At 40.3% G+C, this 24,365-nt stretch overlaps 1 long non-coding RNA gene across 1 annotated transcript; it reads right to left on the bottom strand.

Moving 5' to 3' along the window:
- Positions 1-10,442: 10,442 nt before the first annotated feature.
- On the bottom strand, positions 10,443-23,668 carry LOC125146702 (uncharacterized). Its single transcript, XR_007144841.1, has 3 exons — positions 23,577-23,668; positions 11,445-11,532; positions 10,443-10,710 (listed from the first exon to the last, which is right to left on the bottom strand). It is a non-coding gene; the product is annotated as an uncharacterized LOC125146702 (long non-coding RNA).
- Positions 23,669-24,365: the final 697 nt, after the last annotated feature.

Genomic DNA, 24,365 nt, shown 5'->3' with positions numbered 1-24,365 from the left:
GTTACATGTGTCATAACCTACAGTGAATAAATTTTTTGAGAAAGTAAATTAAAGGAGAAAAGAATACATGACACTTAACTCTAACAAATCTAGAAATTTAAACAGAATTGCTTTTGACAAAACCAGATCCCACATTATTTAAGTTTCTTTGTTAGGGTAGACAGATCACCCCTGCAATCGTATGTCTGACTCCCTACCCGTGTGATATTCAAACACCTGTTGCCGAGTGATTAAACTGCTCTGACGCAAGCATCGTCCTGGCCTGAGGCCTAGTACTCTAAGGCGTCCTGGTTACCCACCGCCCTCTGAGTCAGTGTGGTACACTTCTCACTGATGGTCCACGGCACCACAGATCCCAACCTACTGGGTTATAGTTTTCCATGTCCCTGGTATTAGTTACCGACTTCTTTTTCATGTCTCTGCTTGATATTCTAGTTCCTCCAAAGTCCAGGTATTCCTCCGTTTACCCTCATCTTTTGGAGGCTAGGTCTCTGCTCCCTGCTGGCTGCCTTCCAACTGTACCTGGGTTAACTGCCCGACCTCTGAATCTCTATGAGTCACCTGCTCCAGATTTTGTGCTTGACTTGGACCAAAGGTAGATGTACGCGATCTGTCCTTCCTCCCTGTTGGCCTGGCATCCAGTTCTGAACCTTCCTTCAGACTCATTTCATGTCAGTTTGCCTGGACTTACAATCCTGAACTTCACCTGACCATTCTCATCCTCCTCTCAGAACCCAGACAGGACATCCCCAAATTATTAAGCTTTTGTATAAATCCGTATTTTATTATATTGACCTTGCTCAAAGTGAGTTATATTTTTAATACAAAGCAGAAAAAAAGGTTTACAAATAAATTCAGAGGACATAACTCTCTCTGAATGGACTCAACAATTCAGAACTTTGTATGAGATGATTTAGAGGAGTGGTTCCCAAGTAAGCCTGGCTCTCGTAGAGACCCACTGGTGTGAACAAATTTTCTGACATCAAGCTTTTATGGAGTCATCAGAAAGTATACACATACATGATCGCCCCTTCTTACTTTATCAGCTTCCTTCTAACTACCTGTCTTAAATTATTTCATTACCAAGACTGACTTAGCTTATCCAAATACCCTAAAATGCAAACCATTTTTGTTTCCCCCCAAATCTCTGGAACAATACTGATAGGAAAAGGAGCTTGAAACTTTGTCCTAAATAAGACTTTGGCATTATTTATATATTCATATGTTCATATGTTTCCTTTATGTTCAGAATGAATTTGTTGGTGTCTCCCCAATTTGTCTGCATCCTTCCTTCAAGTAATAAATGCCTCCCCAGTTTAGCAAGGCCTACTTATCTTGCCCGGGATACTATTAGGTACATCGTGTACAGCCATCCTGATTTTATGGATATCATGGAATTTGGCGATCTGCTCCAAGATCTCCTTACCTACTTCTCTTTTTAATTCCCTGCAAAACGAAACCTGGTGTTAATATGGATGCCCACACTATTTTCTCATTAGTCATTTCTAAATCACAACAGGAAAACAGTGAATGAGGTCATCTTTGGGTCTTTGGCTATCTTTTTAAAGAAACACTTTTCCCTTCATTTCCCTGGTATTATTTAGTTGTTTTAAAGTCTACCAGTCACTGAAGTGTTTAATCTGCAGCTTTTCTCAGAAAAGAATCCTGTTTTGCTGAGTAAAGTGCAGTGTGCTGCATTCTCTATGCGGAAGATGAGCTATTGATTTTTCTCTAATGATGTTTGATTTGGGGGCATATATTACTGTTGAATTACTACGTCTTTTTGAATTGAACACCTTACAAATGGATTCAAGATGGCCCTTTATGGATTAAAATACTTCTCAACAGTACATTATCTATAACAACAAAATAAATCACCAGTATATGAGTAAAATATTGACTATATCTTTCTTCTCCCCATTAATTTGAACTTGACATCTAGTATTTCAGTTTTTACGTAGTGAGATGGCATTATATCCACACTGATGACAGCCTAGAAATGTTGCCAATTAAAATTTAAACATAAAAAGTATTCTTTGTTTCAGGTAAAACTGGTCTGAAAATGAAAGCTAATGTGGCATTTTCAAAATAATTTGGTGTCAATAGCCTGTCATGGACTTTTTCATGAACTCAGAACAATCTCATTGGAAAAGTATCTATTTCATGAGCTGTGGCAAATAGCTGAGAAAAAGGATTTCAGCCTGGCTCTAAGCATTAGTTCTTGATTCAACCGAAAAGAGGAAACATCCATAAAATCTCTTGCAGCCAGTAAAGAAAAGTGCTTTTTGAACTCATGTCCTCCCACTTAAACTACAACAAATTCCTTTTCATACTGTAATGGTAGTTAAGTGTCCTGGAAATAATATCAGTTACCATCCTCATCATATCATCACCACCAGCACTGTCGTGGTGATACTGAGAGCTATTGATTTTTCACAATTTTTTTGATAAATTGATACTGAGATACTGAGAACGAAGTCAGAAGAGCAGAGCTGATCCAAGATCCCATTTTTTGACTTTTGATCTGCTGCCTTTTCCGGGCTATTATCATCAAGAACAGGATATAAAGTGCTATTATGGAGATAGATCTACATTTTAAGAGGACAAAAGAAAATGTCACTATTGGTTTTTTAAAAGAAAATGTCACCAGGGAAGAAAAATAAGACATGGATTGAAACCCCTATTAGATCCTTTAAAGTGCTAGACACGTCAGGTTAAATTATACTCTTCAGAACAAGCTTTTGTGGTGTTGACATGATTTCCCCTACGTTACAGAGGAGGAATCGGGCTCTGAACACGAAAGCAATATGCCCACTCAGGTGAGACCTATGAGGCAGAAATGAATGCCACATTCAACTGAGGCAACAATTGTTGGTTCCCGTACAGATGTCAGTGGTTCTCAGACTTAGCCTCATGGTGCTGTCACTGAAGGATATTTGCTTGGGCACCATGCAAGGTCAGGTGAACATCTGTTACATGAGTACTTTTAAAAAGTACTTTTTAAAGGGAGCCATACATGAATACTTTTAAAAAGCTTCTCATTTTAAGGGTGCCTGGGTCACTCAGTTTGTTAAGCGTCTGACTGGCTCAGGTCATGATCTCACAGTTCACTAGTTTGAGCTCCATGTCAGGCTCTGTGCGGACAGCTCAGAGCCTGGAGCCTGCTTCGGATTCTGTGTCTCCCTCTTTCTCTGCCCCTCCCAGCTTGTGCTCTGTCTCTGGCTCTCTCGAAAATAAATAACCATTAAAAAAAAAATAATTAAAAAAAATAAAAAGCTTCCTGTATTAAAATCGTCTTAAAAATTTCTTAAAAAAGGGTTGGGGGGGGTCGCCTGGCTGGCTCAGTCAGTAGAGCATGCAACTCTTGATCTTGGGGGTGTAAGTTTGAGCCCCACATTGGATGTAGAGATTACTAAGAAAACTTGAAAAAAATTGTTAAAAATAAATAAAATTAAAAAAAAAAAGCTTTCTGTGTAATCACAGTGTCTAGCCAAGGTTGGAGATACTGTGCTAGTAGAAAGCTACCTAAATGCCATGAACTAATAGGCAGTTCAAGGCCACCTGTCCAGGACACAAAGTAACCACTATTTCTGATAGCTATTGATAGAGTTCCTGCAAGTGGCCAAAACAAATATTTTTGGCCAGAAGCATAACTGCAGATGATTCCTTTCAGCATGCTTATAAGCTAATTCATAGCCCAAAAAGGAAGTTGAAAAACAATGATAAGTAGAAATAACTTCCTGACAAAAACTTACAATTGTATAGATATTTCCCAGAGGAAATATCTAAGTTAATTGAGGCCTAAGAACTCACTTGAAAGGCCACTGCAAGAAAACAGATTTTAAAATTTGCCCCTTCCCTTGGCAATAAGGCCTCTCTACTTTTCAGAATAATTCAGTATCTAAAGCTTTAAGAAATGTAGAGCATAAGATTAAGAGAGAGGTCAAACTGGAGTCTTGTAACAAGCATGTAGAGCTTGAAGACTGGGAATGAAAACATCACCGAGAGAGGACAACCAGAGGGGCACCTGGGTGGCTGGGTCATTTAAGCATCCGGACTCTTGATTTCAGCTCAGGTCATGATCTCACCGTTCAGGAGTTTGAGCCCCACATTAGGCTCTGCACTGATGGTGCGGAGCCTGCTTGGGATTCTCTTTCCCTTTCTCTGCCCCTTCCCTGCTCGTTCCTTTTCTCTCTCTCTCAAAATTAATAAACTTAAAAAAAAAGGAAGAGAGAGAGAGGGCAACCACAAAAGAGAACGCGGCCTAGGATGGAACTTGAAGGGCCTCAAGACACTCTTGCGAAGGAGCGAAGGAGCGGCAGAAAGATAGAAGGACAACAGGACAATATAAGGACTCGAAGGGAAGAGAGGAAAAGCTTTGCAGCGGTGAGGAGTGCTCATCTGATCAATCACTGCTGAGAAACCAGGGAGGATGAAAAGAAAAAAGCTGCCTGCTGTAGCTGGCAGTACGGGTGTCACCAGGGACAGTGATGCTTGTCGCTGTCCACTTCATTCCAAGAGCACAAGACCACCTCGCTTGTGCTCTGCCAAGAAATTATACCTCCTGTTGTGTTTGGTGGTAACTTGGAAATAACCTGGAAATCCTTTCTTGGATCAGTTTTACAACTCACAATTTTAAGTTCCATTTAAGCCTCAGTGCTTTGGGGCTGTGGGGACAGGGAGAACAGAGTTTGAAAAGCTAAACTAGAGAAAATACATATTTAACCTTAAAAATCTATCTCACCAGTTTTGTTTTGTTTTTGGGTTTTTTTAATGTTTATTTTTGTGTGAGAGAGAGAGACAGACAGAGCACAAGTGGGGTAGGGGCAGAGAGAGAAGGAGACACAGAATCCGAAGCAGGGTCCAGGATCTCAGCTGTCAGCACAGAGCCCGATGCGGGACTCAAACTCACTTACTGTGAGATCATGACCTGAGCAAAGTCGGACGCACAACCGACCGAGCCACCCAGGCGCCCCTATCTCAACAGTTTTAAGGAAAATAATCAGCAATATAATTCTAGTTATTTCTCTTGACTCATAAAAATGTATAATAAAATGTGCTTTAAATTTTTTACATTTCTTCACACCAAGTGTCTCTAAATGACAAGATGCTCTTTAGAAAATTGTGGTTGAAGGTATATATATTTTTTACTTTATTTATTTTGAGAGGGAGGGAGCACATGTGTGTGCACACACGTGGGAAGGGGTGGGGGGGTGGAAGAGAGAGAGAGTCAGAGAACCCCAAGTAGGCTCTGTGCTGTAAGCACAGAACCCAACACGGCTGGATCTCACAAACTGTGAGATCACGACCTGAGCTGAAATCAAGAGTCGGATGCTTAACTGACTGAGCCACCCAGGCGCCCCTGAAGGTATATTTTTAAAAGCGTGGGTTTGGCACAAAGAATAAACTGGATGGTTGCCAGAGTTAGGAGAGAGGTGGGAGGATGGTCAAAATGCGTGAAAGGGAGTGGGAGATATAGGTTTCCAGTTACATGGTAGCTACACTTGTGAGTACAGCATAATATTAACCGTTGAAACTATGTTGTACCTGAGGCTAACATAAAATTGTGTTTCAACTACAGTCAAATAAAATAAAATTATTTTTAAGTGAAAGGAATAAAACAGTTTGCTGAGAAAGAGATTGAATCATCTCACATAGACCAATGAAAGGTTACTGTTTGGGGAATACTGTTCTAGTCTTCATCTCCACAGAAGGTGAGACAGGGCTCAAAGTAAGGTAAGAGAAATAGAAATTATCTCTAATGAAGAAATTCTGACCAGGTGGTAAGGCATATGTTACAGGCTGAATTGTGCCTCTCCCCACCAAAAAAATAAATAAAATTCAAATGTTGAAGCCCTAACCCTTTCATACCTCAGAATGGGACTGTATTTGGAGATAGGGTCTTAGAATCTTTTTTTTATTTATGGGGGGTTGGTGAGAAAACTTGCACATGAGCACATGAGTGGGGGGGGGGGGGGGAGAGGGAGAGGGAGAGAGAGAGAGAGAGAGAGAGAGAGAGAGAGAGGGAATCCCAAGTAGGCTCTACTCTGTCAGCACAGAGTCTGAGGAGGGGATCAATCCCACGACTGCAAGATCATAACCTGAGCCAAAATCAAGGGTCCAATGCTTAACCAACTGAACCACCCAGGCACCTGCTGGAGATAGGGTCCTTAAAGAGGTGATTAAGTTAAATGAGGTCATTAGGCTGGACCCTAATAAAGTATGATTGATTGGTGTACATAACTAAAAGAGTAGATAGATTAAGACACATAAAGAGACATCAACAATGCACAGAGAAAAAGTCATACGAGGACACACCAGGAACACGGCCACGTACAAGCCAAGCAAGAGAGGCTTTAGAAAAAACCAACACTGTAGACACCTTGATCTCAGACTTGTAGCCTCCAGAACTGTGAGGAAATACATTTATGTTGTTTAAACCACCAAGGCTGTGATACTTTGTTACGGCAGCTGATGGGGTTCAGGACATGCTACTCCAAATGTGGTACCTTGGCATATTAAATATTTTAAGGTGAAGACATTTTGAAAAAAAATGGCAGAAGCAGGAAGGTCACTCAGGTCCTAAAACCCTCATGTGAGAGGTGCCTCCCTATACTTGGAAGAAAGGAGCATCCTTATCTTTGAAGACAAAGGGACACTGAAAGGAATCCAAATAGGTTTGCTAAGTTTCCCCCAGAGTATGACACTTACCTCATACTCTTTCACCTATCATATTTCTCCACAACTGTCCATTCTTCATCAAACCACCATAGCAATATTCAACTCTGTTTTTTCAGGTCTTCATTTCCTTGTGAAGGCTCCAGTGCCATATAAAACTTGTATTAAATCAATATGTATCCTTTTCTCCTGTTTTAAAAAAGTGTGGCTTTGGGACCTTTATTTACTAATTTTTAAAAAGTAGAGAGAGTCATACTATATGATTTCAACTATGAGACATTCTGGTGAGTAAATAGTAAAAAGCTAATGGCTGCCAGGGTATTCAGAGGGAGAAGAGAAGGATTGAATATTGATGCACCTGGGGATCTGGTCAGGCAGTAAAACTATTCTAACACTGTAACGGTAGATACGTGACATTATGAGTTTGTCAAAACCCATAGAACTTTATAGAACAAAGAATAAACTTTAGTGTATATAAAATTTTTTAAAAATCATTTAGAAGATTTGGAGGTATCAGGAAAGAATCAGACCATGACAAGAAAATCTAACTGTATTACAAATGTATGAAACAACCTCACTGAAAGGGAGTCAAGGGGAAGAAGTGCTGACTTAAGTAAATATAGAAATGAGTGGAGTCTATAAGACTAAAGGCAAAACAAATGGCTTATAAGCACTGTAAGTGACAAAGTTATTTCCCATAGGAGTATAGAGTAAGGGATAATCATTCAGATACTGCCATACATGTGTACTGTAATGGAACAATAAATAAATGGATGAATAGTGGGAACCAGGTTTCCCAATGTTGGTGTGGGAAGTTTTGGAAGAGCAAGAGGAAAAGCCTAGAATGATCTATTAATAACTGGTTAGAACTGGAGATACCAGAGGCACCTGGGTGGCTCAGTCAGTTAAGCGTCCGACTCTTGATCTTGGCTCAGGTCACGATCTCACCATTGGTGAGTTCAAGCCCTGAGTCAGGCTCTGCTGCTAACAGCATGGAGCCTGCCTGGGATTCTCTCTTTCTCCTCTCTCTGCCCCTCCCCCACTTGCGTGCGTGCTCTCTCTCTCTCTCTCTCTTAAATTAATTAATTAAAAGAAAAAAAAGAATTGGAGATACCAGCATGCACTCATGTTTAGCTTAACATAGACACATAATGGTTACACATAGAAATAGTTACAGATGTTATAAATATGCACAATATATAATATATAAACACACACACACACAAACACACACACACACATAAGCATATCTTTCCTTACTCCATTGGCAGAGAAGACCTAAAAGCAATACACCAGTAATGAAAAGCACAAGTAGCACAAAAATTACAGTGGAGAAACCTAACCTAACCTACATTACCTCAGCCAGATGATCAAGGTCAGTATCAATAGTGATAAATCATGTTGATAGTATGGACCTTTGATACAATATGATTTAAAAATTGGTTTTATCTCTGTGACCTTCCTCCCAAAACCCACAATTCCAATCTAATCACAAGAAAAACATCACACAAATCCAACAGATGGCATTCTATGAAATACCTTACCAGTATTCCAAAAAACTAGCAAGGTGTTCAAAAACAAAGAAAGCTGAGGCTGTCATAGCCAAGAACTGCCTATGGAAACATGACAACTAAATGCAATGTGGTATCCTTGATGAGATTCTGGTACAGAAAAAGGACATAAGATAAAAACTAAGGAAATTTAAATAAACTATGAACTTTAATTAATAAAAATGCATCAATATTAGTTCATTAATTATAACAGATACACTATATTAATGTAAGATGTCAAGATGGGAAACTGAGTGTGGGGTGTATGGGTACTCCCTGTACTATCTTCCCAATATTTTTATAAAACTAAAATTATTCTAAAATAAGAAATCTATTTTTAAAAAAGCAAAAAGAGTATCTTATAGAATCATTCAAAGCAACACCAATTTGAATGCCATAGCTGGATAATCATGTAATAAAATAATTCATCTTTTTTTTTTAAATAAGCCATCTTCTTAAGAGAGAACACCTATTTATAACATAATGTCAATAGCAATCAGATAATTCTGTTTATTAAGTTGCTATATCTGAGTGTCTTTTGGGATTCTTGGACTCAATTTCAATGTGTGTGAGGGGGATTCCCTTCATACTAACAAACAATTCTCGGACACCATCGGTGTTCTCTGACACCATCTAGCCAGAGACAGCATTAGGTTCTACAAGTTAAGAGCTCAGTCCTTCAAGAGTGCCACCCTCAACTTCAGATGCCAGTTGCAAGCTGAGGCTGTTATCTGTACTTCTGACCAACCAGCTGTAAATTACAGGTTCCCAAGTCTCACTCCCTTGGGTTGGATTAATTTGCTAGAGCAGCTCACAGACTCAGAAGAACATTTTACTTACTAGATTTCCTGTTTATCATAAGAAGATATAACTGAAGAACAACCAGACGGAAGAGCTGCACGGGACAAGGCTTGGGGAAAGAGCTCCCATGCTCTATCCAAGACACCATTCTTCCAGCACTTCCATGCATTCACTGACCCAGAAGCTCTCCAAACCCTGTCCTTGTGGTTTTCCTGAAGGCTTCATTATATAGGCATGGTTGATCAAATCGTTGGCCTTTGATGATGAATTCAACCTCCAGGGCTTCTCCCCTCCCCAGAGGTTGGGGAGTTGCTTGAGAGTCCCAACCGGATCACAAGGTTGGTTCTCCTGGAAAGCACCCCCCAGCCTTAGGTGCTTTCCAGAGGTCATCTCATTAACATGACATAAGACACCTTTGTCATTCTCAACACTTAGGAAATTCCAAGGGTTTGGGGAACTGTGAGCCAGGGACTGCGGAGAAAGACTAAATACATATGAGAGATACAGTAGTCCTCTTTTATTCGAGGGGATACATTCCAAGATCCCTAGTGGATGCCTAAAACTGCAGATAGTACAGAATCCTATATATACTATGTTTTTTCTTATATATACATATCTATGATAAAGTTTAATTTATACAATAGGCACACAAAGAGATTAGCAACAACAATAAAATAGATTATAACAATATACTGTGATAAAAAGTTACATGAATGTGGTTTCTCTCTCTCAAAATTTCTTATTGTACTGTACTCACCCTTATTCTTGGGATGATGTGAGATGATAAAATGCCTACATGATGAGGTGAGGTGAAGGATGTAGGCATTGTGATGTAGCCTTAGGCTCCTGTTGACCTTCTGATAATGTCAGAAGGGGGATCACCTGCTTCTGGACCGAGGTTGACCTCAGGTAACGAACTGCAGAAAGCGAAACTGCAGAAAGGGGGAACTACTGTATATTTTGGGCATCTAAACGGCCAACTATGTATTTCTTATAAATCACAGTATCACAGAGTGTGTCCTCCCAAAATTCATATGTCGAATTCTTACCCCCAAACATGATGGTATTAGGAGGTGGAGCCTTTGGAAGGTGATTAGTGCCTTATAACAAAGGCTCCAGGAGCCCCTTCTGCCACTAGAGGATATAAGAAGTTATAACCTGAAAGCGAACCCTCACCCGACACGCCGGCACCGTGATTTTGGACTGCCATCCTCTAGAACTGTGAGAGTTAAGTTTCTGTTATCCATAAGCTACTCAGTGTGTGGCATTTTGTTACAGCAGCCCAAATGGACAAGACATAAGCATTGCAAAATTACTATCTTACTCGATGCTCACCACACCTCTGAGAAGAATGAAAAAAAGAGGGAAAAAAATCAGTCCTGGTTTGTATTTATTGAAAAACATAAGAGATAATAAAATGTAAAATTTTTAATCAAAATGCACATGAAATTAATAAAGCAAATACCATGGAAAATGCACCATACAATTAATTAGGCATATTTCTTAACATTTGTGAGGTAACTTGGATGCATTTCTCCCTGGTGAAACGTGGTGCCTCTTTACGGGGCATTCTCATGATCTAGCCTTTCCTGTGTCTATAAATCTCTATGTGGACACCCATAGGTAATGCTAATACACTGGGTCCTACTTCCCAAATGACCTTGATTGTAGCTTCCCAAATCTGAAAACAAAAATTTAAATAAGTTTCATTAAATTGAATATTTATGCCTTATATACCACACAATAAGTTCTATTTTTTTACGTTTAAAATTCAAATAAATTTTTTTAGATTCTAAGATATCTGGAATATGTAACAATAAAAATTCCAAAAATCCAATAACTTCTTGACAGCTTAAGAAGCTAAAATTCAAGAAGTTTTTACTCAGGAAATACCTTGTGGATCAACTCAGTTTAGGGATGTCCACAAAGCACCTGAAGTTGGCCACTGCGTCCATTAGCTGCTTTGTGTCTGACCTATGGCTTGAGGGAGCAGCTCAGGTTCCTGAGCAGACCAGGGTTTTGTCCTCCTCTTCCACATGGATCCTGCAGAACTCAGCGGTAGGACAGCCCTCTCTTGGTTCTGCATGGGACAAGATGAGGACTCTACCAAAACCTTAATATCATAAGACAGAGAAGCCAGCATTCCCAATCCTAAAATGGTATCTTATTTCACTGGAATTTTAATTACCTTTTAACAATTAACTCCTGAAAACTTGTTTGAATTTTACAGACTTGAAATTTTAGACAGCTACATTTATGGCTTGGCTTAGAGATGCATAAAATGGAATATATTTTCCAGAGTATCTTCCTTCCCAAATTCTCTTGAAACTAAAAGACTGTATGTACCCTGTCTCAGACAGCGAATTATCCAGGACTAGGATGTTAGTAAGAGACTTATCTTTACAAATATCTTACCTACTTCGCTTTTCCTTTGGCTGTGGGGGAAAAGGTGTCCAGACGGAGTTGTTACTTGCTGAGCTCCCTCTTCATGACAGGCATTGTGCTAGATGTTAAATATACATTATATCATTTAGTCTGTTCAATAACTTCATGCAGAATTCACTATTTTCCCATTGTAATCAAAGCAAACTGAATTCCAAAAGGTTAACTAAAATAGCTGAGACATGCTGGAAGTAAAGTCTTCATGGAGACTTGAACTCAGAGCTGAGATTCAAAGGCCATGTTCTCCCTCCAACACCACCCACAGCTCAAAGAGGTAGATAGACTGTCAAGCCAAGAAGTCTACTGCAAACCTTTTATCAACCTTGAATTAAATATAGCATTTCATTCCATTATAAATATGGACCAGTAGTCACTAATAGCCACAGGTATTCAGGTATTTGTAACTTCACCTCCAAAGAAACCTCAAATATTTTAATATCACAGTATAGTAGTTGTAGGTATCTTAAAATATTATTTGTATTCATCACTACTATGAAGTTATGAAACCATTATGTCTGTGCACTAGATCTTGTTTTTAATTCATTACTAAAGCATATATCACAAATTTTCAACAATTTTGATTAATGTCTTCCAGTAGTATTGGTTTTCTTTGAAGTTTTTTAAGTGTTTGATTTTATGTATTAAAAATGCTATTTTCAGGGTGCCTGGGTGGCTCAGTTAGTTAAGCATCCATCTCTGGATTTTGGCTCAGGTCATATCTCACGATCATGAGATGGAGTTTGGCAACCAGCTCCACACTAGGCATGGAGCCTGCTTAAGATCCTCTCCCTCTCCCTTTCTCTCTGCCCCTCTCCCTTCTGCTCAGGTACACGTGCACACTCTCTCTCGCCCTCTCAAAAAAAAAAAAAGTACTACTCTATAAAGGGGCCCATAGACTTCACAAGACTGCCCAAAAGTTCACAGCACTACTAAGATTAAAATACCTACCCAGGGCCATATAATTAGAAATATTTGAAGAAGCAATGACATACAAATTGGTTTTATTGTATTTTGATTGAACTAAGACAATTCTACTAATCAATAATCCCCAATCTGGCATCACATACTTCTCAAGTAATTTCTCATAATACATACTCTTTTCGTTAATTTAGCAAGTCAGCCATTCACACTTGCATCATCAGAAGAAATCCAATTGTTCTCTGCTACTCCACCTGTTCCTAGATATCTCACCTTACACAGGGCAGGTCTGCGATAGGATGTCAGGGGCACCAGGAAAGAGTTTGTTTCTTCTACCTTCCTCCTCTACCAGATTCATGCTAATTATGGATGCTTGTAATTTCTTTATGAATTTAGGGTTTAGGAGGGCCCCTTGAAAAAGTTTTGTATCATTATTAGGGATAAGAGTTAATAGTCAAGTGCCCTCTCCAAGGGGGATGATGATTAACATTCACACAGAGGTATAAAAAGCACACAGTTTCTCCAAGGAAAATTTAAAAAAAAATTATGTTTATTTTAGAGAGAGAGCGAGAGAGAGCGTGAACAGGGGAGGGGTAGAGAGAGAGAGGGAGACACAGAATCTGAAGCAGGCTCCAGGCTCTGAAATGTCAGCACAGGGCTCAACGCAGGGCTCGAACTCAAGAACCATGAGATCATGACCTGAGCTGAATTGGATGCTTAACAGACTAAGCCACCCAGGCTCACCTCCAAGAAAAATTTAAATAGGAGAACTGTGCAATAAGAAAGAAGCATTGAGAAGGGAGGGAAAAGAGCACAGCAAGAGAAATAGGGCACCAAAGTCTCTCTCACAACTTTGCCCTAAACTTTGATGATTCACTTCAATTCTAGTTATTACAATTTCCAGTTCCTCGGTTTCCCATTTGCCAAGCAGGAGTGGTAATATGTGCTTGCCACTCATGTACTGGCTGTGTAGAGACAACTACCAGCCTCCTGGGCATCAAATGCTTTGCATTCAGTCAAGCAAATGTCACATGCCACAGTCAGTGCTGGAAAAACCATCTCTTCTTTATGATGGATGTCACCATGGCCTGTCCTTTCCTGCTAATAATGTAGTTCTTCGGTCTCTAGGCTTCCCACAACACAGGAAGACTCCAATTACATGTGTTTTTAGGCTGACTCATTTTCTAATGGTAACAATCAGTATTTAAGCTAATTAGGAAGATTCTTTTGATGTTCTTTATTTCATTCACAATTAGTCTCCTGCTCTTACGTGTGTGTGTGTGTGTGTGTGTGTGTGTGTGTGTGTTTAAATAAACTCCCAGCCAGTAGTGGGAGGAGAAAGAATCATTTCACTGTTCTCAATTTCTATCTGGTTTCAGAGAATTGCTCACCATCTGGCTATTTCTCACTTGAGGCACCTAAAGAGAGTTTGAGTTACTCTGAGCTGCCTCTGAATCCAGGTCCGGATGGGTACTTGATCTGAGAAAGGTCAAAAGTCCCAGAATGTTCTCTCTTTCTTTTGAGTCAATTCCCTGTTTCCACCAAGTCCCTATCAAAATTCAAGTTGAACTTCCAGACTCTAGCGCTGGGCACAGATGACTTTAGCCATTAGCCAACTTCAGAGAGCAAGACCCTAAGGGAATGGACAAAGAGATGGGTAAAATTAGATGGGATGCAAAGTTTGCAGATTCTACTAGAGAAGGGTGAGGTAAAGGGTGCTCTTCAGGAAAGAGATAGGAGGACCCTACAGAGGTCTACAAAGGAGATGAGCCCTCCCAAAGAAAGTCTTTGGCACTAATTAACCACTGGCTTTTTAATCAAATGACTACTGTTCCATGGCTTGAAACAAAGGAACTTTGAACATTAGTCTCTAGGTGAATTTTTTTTTTCCATGGGCCACAGAGGTGGCTCAGTCAGTTAAGCATCTGACTTCAGCTTAGGTCATGATCTCATGGTTTGTGGGTTTGAGCCCTACATTGGGCTGTGTGCTGACAGCTCAGAGCTTGGAGCCTGCTTCGGATTCTGTGTCTCCCTCTCTCTCTCTCTCTCTCTGTCCCTCCCCTGCTTGTGTTCTGTCTCTCTCTCAAAAATAAATAAACATCAAAAAAAAAAAATAGGTCACAGAGGCAAAATTAGGGCCTGTCAATGTCAGCCTGGACAAGGAAGGTGGTTCTGGTCAGTGGCAAAACCGAAGATCAGACTATTCATAGGTTCTCCGGGATGGCCTGTGAATAGAATTCATTCAGCCATTCAGTTAACATGTAAGGCAAATGTATTCAAGCTACAGAGAACCCTAAGACGTGATCCTTCTCCTGAAGGTGCTCACCATCTGGCATGGGAATGAAATGCTTGGACCACTCACAGACACTGACAGAGCTTGGGTTAGTCTCTGTGAGTGAGATGTCACAGAGCATGGCAGATGACGCTCACCAAAAGCACACCTCTGAGCTCTAAGCAGGAAGCTCCATTTTCATTTAAAGTAACACCACAGATGGAAATCACTATCTTGTGTGTGCGGATGTGGCTAACAAAAATAAATAAATAAATATATAAAAAATCTCCTTTTCATTGCCTGTATGTGAAGACTGAAATTTGGTTTGCAGGTGCAAAAATTGCTTGCTGTTTCAGATGTCTGGGGGTTCCAGTTCACATTCTGAGCTGGGCTCCTAACTTGTTCACACAAAACTGTCAATTTTCGGGGTGCCTGGGTGGCTCAGTTAAGTGTCAGAAATTAGCTCAGGTCGTGGTCTCACGGTTCGTGAGTTCAAACCTTGCATTGGGCTCTGTGCTGACAACTCAGAGCTTGGAGCCTACTTCGGATTCTGTGTCTCCCTCTCTCTCTCTGCCCCTCCCCAGCTCACACTCTGTCTGTCTGTCTGTCTCTCTCTCTCTCAAAAAGAAATAAACATTAAAACGATTTTTTCAAACGTCAATTTTCTAGGCAACTGTTGCGGCCCATCTTTACTTACCCCTGGGAATGCCTAAAGTCAATAACCATGGTCTATCATTTAAAATTATGGGTCAAACTGAGAAACAGACTCTTTAAAAAAAAAGTTTATTTGTTTTGAGAGAGAGAGAGCACAAGGGCGGGGGGGGGGGGGTCGGGGAGGGAGGAACAGAGAGAGAGGGAGAGAACCCCACGTAGGTTCTGCACCGCACTGTCAGTGCAGAGCCTGATGTAGGGCTCGAACCCACCAACTGTGAGATCATGACCTGAGCCAAAATCAAGAGTCAGATGAAACCAACTGAGCCACCCAGGCGCCCCTCAAGAAACAGACTGTTAACTATCGAGAACAAACTAATGGTTGCCAGAGGGGAGGTGGGTGAGGATATGCGTAAAATAGGTGATGACAATTAATTTTTTTTAATGTTTTTTTAAGAATGAGAGAGAATTTAATGAATTTTTGAGAGAGAGAGAGAGAGAGAGAGAGAGAGAGAGAGAGAGAGAGAGAAGGCATGAGTAGGGGAGGGGCAATGACAGAGGGAGACACAGAATCCAAAGCAGGTTCCAGGCTCTGAGCCAGCACAGAGTCCAATGCGGGGCTCAAACTCCTGAACCCTGAGATCATGTCCTGAGCCAAAGTCAGACGCTTTACCGACTGAGCCACCCAGGCGGCCCCAGTGTTGACGATTAAAGAGTGCACTCGTTGTGATGAGCACTGGGCGTTGTATGCAAGTGTTGAATCACTTAAATTGTACACCTGAAATTAATATTCACCATATGTGAACTACTGGAATTTAAATAAAAACTTATAAAGTAAAAAATAAAATTATGAGCCAAGATGTATTTTTTTTAACATGTGGGGGTTTTTTGTTTGTTTTGTTTTGTTTTAATTCTCTGCCTGGCTTTTATGTAGGCTCCTTCTTTCTCGACGTTCAGCTTTTCAGTTACAAAATTTCACCTCTTATTCTACTAGCACACAGTATCACACACTGTTCCAGCATGAACACACCCCACCTTCCCCACCCCCACGTTGCTGAAGCTGTGACCATCCCCCCGTCGGCAGCGTGCCCTTCTCTCTCAGAGCTTCAAGCCACAGAGCTATCACCTCCCCGAACAGAATTATCTTCTTTCTCTTCTTTGCCTGGTGAAATCCTATTCATCCTTCACATCCCAGCTGAGGCATGACTGCCACCGTGACACCTCGGTCACTAAACGTCATTCCTCCTTGATGTTACCACATCTGCCCCCATCTCCATTGCAGCGCTAATATAGCACCCAGCTGTTTCTTTATGTGATTATCCGTCCAAAGAGGAAGTTATTTTTCAAGCATTTAGAATGGTTCCTGACAAAGAAATCACTGATGGATTAATGAAGCAATTAATAGCCTGCTCCTCTGATAGAACTGTTTTTCAGAAAGCACCAATTGAGTAGTCGGACGACCTCAACTTGCCATTTTAAGCCATCCTTGTAGCTCAGCGATGAAGCTCACGTAAAGGATAAAAGTCTGGATGCGTATCTGTTACTTGAAGAAGCCTCAGAGGTCGTAGAAAAAATAAGACAGCTTCTCTACAGACCTCCAATTTGCTCTATAACCTGATTTAATCAAGGTCACGCACTCAGTCTAGAAGACAGAGCGAGCCACCCTGCACTGGATTCAGTTCAATGAGAACAGCATGCAGGGACTGCCCTCATCACCTCTAACCTGCACCAATCATTACCCAGAGGCAAGAGAGAAACTCAAGTCTTCATTGGTCCTTGGCAAACATTACTGAGCACTCCAAATAACCCAGCCCTGCATTCAATCATTAACTGGTGGAGTCCTAAGCACTGACATTTGGAAAGGGTCTAGCAATCACCTCTTCTGACTTACCCCCAAAGGAGGAACCTTCTCTATTACATTTGGAGCAAATGGTCACCAATATCTGCTTAAAAACATCTATAGCCAGGAAGCTCCTTACTCTGTGAGGTACCTATGAACCTCTGCTGAGCAACTATGCAGATTAATGAGCAAAGACACATAAAGCACATAGTACCTGGCACAAAGTAATTGTTCAAGCAATTTGAGTTACTAACATTTTTAATCATTATCAACTTTCAAATCCTTGTTTTTCTTTTTTTTGGCTGACAATTCCTTCTTTTTTTTAAGTTTTTTTAATTTATTTTGAGAGAGAGAAAGAGAGTGAGTGGGGGAGGGGCCAAGAGAGAGGAGAGAGAATCCCAAGCAGGCTCCATGCTGTCAGTGCAGAGCCTGACGTGGGGCTCGATCCCACAAACTGTGAGATCATGACCTGAGCTGAAATCAGGTCAGACACTTAACCGACTGAGCCACCCAGGCACCCTGACAATTCCTTCTTTTAAGATAAACAATGTACAAGTGAGCAAAACGTTATGTCTAGTACACTTTGGTTTATACAAAATATAAAGACTCCTACACATATGTATGATGATGTGTATGAGTTTGTGTAACTATGCTTACAAAGCTTCTTGAAGGACTCCCTAGCTGCCACTGCAGATGATGCCCACCGTGAGAATGCGAATGCCCATGCCAAAGATGCGGTCTGTAGTCCTTTGATGCCAGAAAGCTCCTGGGCTCTGTGCCATAGGTGAGATGAAAAGCCCTCCACCCACTCTTAGGCTGTACAATATCACTTGGAGCTGGAAGCAATATGCTATATCCAGAGCCCTACAAAATCCATCATTCATCTAAGCCAATCCAAGATGCTGGGTAGGGTGTCATCTTCCCATCTCCAACCTTTCCAAAGCTCAGCTACTAACTTCACTTGGAAAAAAATGAGTACACACAAAATATTTTCACAAGAGAGTAAGTAACTATTTCTGTATCAGTAAATTTAGAAATTACCTAAAGGGCATGGTGTCTGCAGAGATCCAGCTCTGACTAGAACATAAACACCTTCCAACAATGTGACGTAGAGCAGTTTAGATACTGAGAGCTATGGCTGTCAAACATACACTTTTATAATTATGAGCAAAGCTCTGTAATTATAAAACCAACTACCCCAGTCCTGTGGTTTCCCTAACTAAAGAACTCTTTCTGCTGAAGGTGTGTTCGAGTCTCCAGCTCATGCAGATACACCTGCAGCTTTGAAATGACAGGTTGCTTTTGCCCTCACCTTCTACCTTTGCCATTCAGGCTTCAAAGATCTAAACCCTAAGACAGAAGAGTCACGTTTCGGTCAGAACTTATATCCTGGGTATTCATGTTCTCTTCCCCAGGAATTTCTGCAAGAAGCCTGCGAATGAAATCTTAGCTTGGCTACCCAGTCATCTCATACGTATTCATTAGTTCATCATATAACATTTTGAGTACCTATTTTACATAAGCCATAATATACCCTTCACTATTGCCTCTCCTGGATATATTTCAATTCATGGAATACAGAAATGTGGAAAATCACGCACAGTTCCCCTCCCACCAACTTCGTTAACATTCTGTTTTGCTTATTTTTAATTATCATAAATTTTTTTTCTGAATTTAAGATAGAAATAAATGCAAAGGCCTGTATGTTACTGTTATTTAAGAGAAAAAGACTATACATAAATATATGCTCATAGAGACATGAAATATTTCTAAAAGAAACTGATGTTAGTGATGCCTCTGAGGAGAGAAGGTAGGTAGCTTAGCGATAAGGTAAAATCCTAGGTGATGAGACAAAAACAACGTAAAATCCTGTTTCTGTCCTGGGACCCTGAAGACGCAAATTTTGAAAAGCAAATACATGCTTACCGTTTCATGTTCTTCTACACTTTTTCAATCTTGAACGATGTTCGTGTGTTGAGAATTCAGAAAAATCATAAATATTGCACAACACTGACCTAATCTTAGTAAATTTATAATTAACTTTTGAATAAAAAATTCTGAGGTCAGCTCTTAGTTGACCTAGAGATTCTTAGATTTTTTTTTGTCTCCTATCATTAACAAAAGCCCCCAAGCCCTATCTCCCAACCCACCAAAGAAATTACCAATTCCTCGCTTATGGTAAATAAGTAAGTATATTACTTTCCTATTGCCAATATAAAAAGTTGCCACAAACTTCATGTCTTAAAACAACACAAATTTCTTTTCTTATAGTTCTGGAGGTCAGAAGTCTGGCATGGGTCTCACAGAGCTAAAATCAAAATGTAGCAGGGCTGCAATTCTTTCTTAAGGTTATAGAAGAAGAATCCATTTCTTTGCCTTTTACAGCTTCTAAAAGGTAATCACAATTCTAGGCTTGTGGTTCTTTCCATCTGTAAAGACTGCAATGGCTGGTCAAATCTTTCTCCTATTTTATGATTCTAATGCCCTTCTGACTCCCAATTCCACTTTCACACTGTGTCCTCCCAAATAACTCAGGATAGTCTCCGAATGTTAAGGTCAGCGCATTAGAAATCTTGATTCCACCTGCAACCTTAATTCACCCTTGCCATGTAACATAACATATCCACAGCCTTCAAGATTAGGGCATAAACATCTCTGGGTGGGCACTATTCTGCCGACCACAGTAAGTAGATTACATAGATACATACATCCATCCATACATTACATACATAGAGGTTCTGAAGAGATATGGCTTCTTCCATAGGATGGCTTTTTACATTAGAAAACATAACATTCAAAATCCTTGTCTGATGGCACAAAAACAGACACATAGACCAATGGAATAGAATAGAAACTCCAGAACTAGACCCACAAACATATGGCCAACTCATCTTTGACAAAGCAGGAAAGAACATCCAATGGAAAAAAGACAGCCTCTTTAACAAATGGTGCTGGGAGAACTGGACAGCAACATGCAGAAGATTGAAACTAGACCACTTTCTCACACCATTCACAAAAATAAACTCAAAATGGATAAAGGACCTGAATGTGAGACAGGAAACCATCAAAACCTTAGAGGAGAAAGCAGGAAAAGACCTCTCTGACCTCAGCCGTAGCAATCTCTTACTCGACACATCCCCAAAGGCAAGGGAATTAAAAGCAAAAGTGAATTACTGGGACCTTATGAAGATAAAAAGCTTCTGCACAGCAAAGGAAACAACCAACAAAACTAAAAGGCAACCAACGGAATGGGAAAAGATATTCGCAAATGACATATCGGACAAAGGGCTAGTATCCAAAATCTATAAAGAGCTCACCAAACTCCACACCCGAAAAACAAATAACCCAGTGAAGAAATGGGCAGAAAACATGAATAGACACTTCTCTAAAGAAGACATCCGGATGGCCAACAGGCACATGAAAAGATGTTCAGCGTCGCTCCTTATCAGGGAAATACAAATCAAAACCACACTCAGGTATCACCTCACGCCAGTCAGAGTGGCCAAAATGAACAAATCAGGGGACTATAGATGCTGCAGAGGATGTGGAGAAACGGGAACCCTCTTGCACTGTTGGTGGGAATGCAAATTGGTGCAGCCGCTCTGGAAAGCAGTGTGGAGGTTCCTCAAAAAGTTAAAAATAGACCTACCCTATGACCCAGCAATAGCACTGCTAGGAATTTATCCAAGGGATACAGGAGCACTGATGCATAGGGCCACTTGTACCCCAATGTTCATAGCAGCACTCTCAACAATAGCCAAAGTATGGAAAGAGCCTAAATGTCCATCAACTGATGAATGGATAAAGAAATTGTGGTTTATATACACAATGGAATTCTACGTGGCAATGAGAAAAAATGAAATATGGCCTTTTGTAGCAATGTGGATGGAACTGGAGAGTGTGATGCTAAGTGAAATAAGCCATACAGAGAAAGACAGATACCATATGGTTTCACTCGTATGTGGATCCTGAGAAACTTAACAGGAACCCATGGGGGAGGGGAAGGAAAAAAAAAAAAAGAGGTTAGAGTGGGAGAGAGCCAAAGCATATGAGACTGTTAAAAACTGAGAACAAACTGAGGGTTGATGGGGGGTGGGAGGGAGGAGAGGGTGGGTGATGGGTATTGAGGAGGGCACCTTTTGGGATGAGCACTGGGTGTTGTATGGAAACCAATTTGTCAATAAATTTCATATGAAAAAAAAAACAAAAAAAACAAAAAAACAAAATCCTTGTCTGAAATAAGTGCTTTTGGATTCCTTTGGCACTGTTGGGAACCATTCCAAGACATATAAGGAAGTAGTTGTGACAGTCTCTAAATATATGCTCTGCAGCCTGACTTCCTGGTCTCAAATCCCAGGTCTACCCCTTACACTGTATGACTTGTACCTCAGTTTCCTCATTCATAGAATGAAGTTAGTATTTAGTGCCTATATCACAAGGTTGTTATGAGGCTTAAATGAGTTACTACCATTTAGAAAAGTGCCGCACATAATAAGAAATCAATACATGCGACTTAGTTTGACTTGATTCACACCTGCATGACTCAGAGTGCCCACAAAAGAATCCCTCCCAGAACACAGAAAGGGTCAGCCCCAAATCCTGTCTCTGTCCTAGGAGCATTGAGAAGAAAATATTGATAATATTTTAAAATCCACTGCCATATAGTTTTTTACTTTTGACTTACCAAACTGAAAGTTTTTTTTTTAATTTTTTTTCAACGTTTTTTTATTTATTTTTGGGACAGAGAGAGACAGAGCATGAACGGGGAAGGGGCAGAGAGAGAGGGAGACACAGAATCGGAAACAGGCTCCAGGCTCCGAGCCATCAGCCCAGAGCCTGACGCGGGGCTCGAACTCACGGACCGCGAGATCGTGACCTGACCGAAGTTGGACGCTTAACCGACTGCGCCACCCAGGCGCCCCCAAACTGAAAGTTAAAATAACAGCCTATCCAGTAAAACATCAGGTAAGAACCTGGTAAGCCTACTGGTTTTCTGCTATGGGTTATATGGATTGAGACAGTCTTTGACCTTAAGGAAATCGCCACGCAATGGGTAGGCACTACAAACAAAGACAGAGCATAATTAAACAAATTTAACAAAAAGATACATTTCTACAGCCCCAGAAAACTCGGATCTAATAAAGCGAAGGAAGTGGCTCTCCATTTTGTTCTGTTTGCTCCCAATGTCCCAAGTCTGAAAACTCTGTATAGCAATTCTCATAGCTAACACCAAGGAAATAGAACACACGTGTCATTTAAGGTACCAACTTTGGAATTATAGCCACTCGGTGGGACCAAACTACCTATCACCAATCCTTTAGAAAACTTTTCCTCTAGTTTCTAGGGATTGTTTCTGGGAAATAGCTAAAAAGATAGCTAATTCATCCCTCTTCACCCCTCTGGATTCATCATGCTAAAGGATTACCCAGTGCACAGAGCTCAAAGACAATTACAGGAGCACACGGTATCTTAGTCCAACAACTAAACAGTACTTAAAACATAAAGATTACACTGAAAACCCTTTGGAGTTTTGTGATTAGAATGTTGTAACGGCCTATCCTCATTCCTGCAAAATTACTGCCAAATTTGAGTCAGCAAATCTATTTATTCTCCTTTCAAGTATTTTGGCAGCCACTCCACCATATAATTTAAAGCACTAAGAAAACTGACGATACCTGAATGTCAACACCATGGAAAAGGAATGCATACTTGATAGTCTGTACTTCATCGTGATTATCAAATGAAATTCAATTTTATATTATCAAAGACGGCAATTTCTCTCAATGTGATAAGCTATATAATTAATGACCTCAGGAGAAATTAAATACTAGCCTGCTAAGTATACAATTAAATCCAGTCTTCAGCCATTCCATAATTTTCATTATCCCTATGGAAACGTTCTGGACTAGCAGCCTTTTAAGTTTTCTATATGCAAGATGAAATTTCGTTCAGTGGGAATAATACAGCCAGAATCTATACAACCAGAATCTAAAAAGGTTTAGTAAGATTTGTCTGTAGCTCCCATTTACAAATATCAAAGTTATAAAGCATTTTGGCTGGTAATGTCACATTTATTGGGATTTAGGTTAATCAGATTATAAGCACTTCTGAGTGAACAACATTTTTTTCTCTTTGCTCAGAAATTGTCCAACATCTCTGGTTCAGTGAGGAGAGAAGAAAAGCTTTGTCAAAGAGGCTGAGAATCTAAACCAAACAAGATGCTATGTGACCACAGTAGAAGTCCTCATGCTGACTGTTTTATTTTTTTCTTTTAATTTGGGTCCATTCATTCGGTCAAAATGAGTTTTTGGTGAGATTAAAAAATAAATAAATAAATCACACCTGAATTTCTGCACTCATTAAGAAGGAATTAAGCGTCACCCTTTAAGTGTCAGGCACTGTTCTAAGAACTGGGTATACGTACCTAAGGGACACGTCCAAAGAAAGGCATCATCAGGATTCCAAATGTTGGGCAACGGCTAAAAGTGAGTGCTTGAGAGTAGCTGAAATGTCTGTTGAAGAAAAGAGAAAAAGTGCCGTATTCCAGGAGTACGGTCCAGCCAACTAATTTTTTAAAAGAACTGCCATTAAAAAGAATTGTAAATTAATTACAAAACTGAAGACAAGGCAAAGATGTACAGCACACAAGATGAGGCCCAAAAGAAAACTGAGAGAAAGTGGTCAGCAAATACAAAATAAAGAATGGGCACAAAGAAACCCAGAGTAGAAACTTCTAGGGGTGAACGAGAATCTTTGGAGAAGTAAATCTGATGATTTTGAATATGTCCATCTCATCTGGCTGTGTTTATAAAAAGGGGAAAAAAATGATGAACTTGGGATTGTTTCCCCTCATAGTGCAATCAATAGAAACTTCCTTTTCGCAATGAGACTTTAAACAATTAGGGAAACGTTTTGGTTTCCAGCTAATGGATTTAATAGTGATTGCCATTGCAGGAAAAGCACTTCATCCAATTGTAGACATGCCAAAGGTGGAAGAGAGGGAGGCAGAAGACGCATAAACTGCACTAAAGGCCCTCACAGCTGGCTTTGAGTCACTGAGAAAATAATATCCTTCCTCTAATAATCCCTTAAAGACTTGGGTTTGCTTTTGTGCACGATGAGAATGTGCTGGCCTAAGAACAACTGTTGTTTCAGCACTTGAACATCAGGGACCTAGATGTTCTATTTACTGTACCGATGCCAGGCATTCCTA

Source organism: Prionailurus viverrinus, chromosome A1 (assembly GCF_022837055.1).
Source record: "Prionailurus viverrinus isolate Anna chromosome A1, UM_Priviv_1.0, whole genome shotgun sequence".
NCBI classification, from domain to species: Eukaryota; Metazoa; Chordata; class Mammalia; order Carnivora; family Felidae; genus Prionailurus; species Prionailurus viverrinus.
This window is presented reverse-complemented; position numbering and strand designations above follow the sequence as displayed.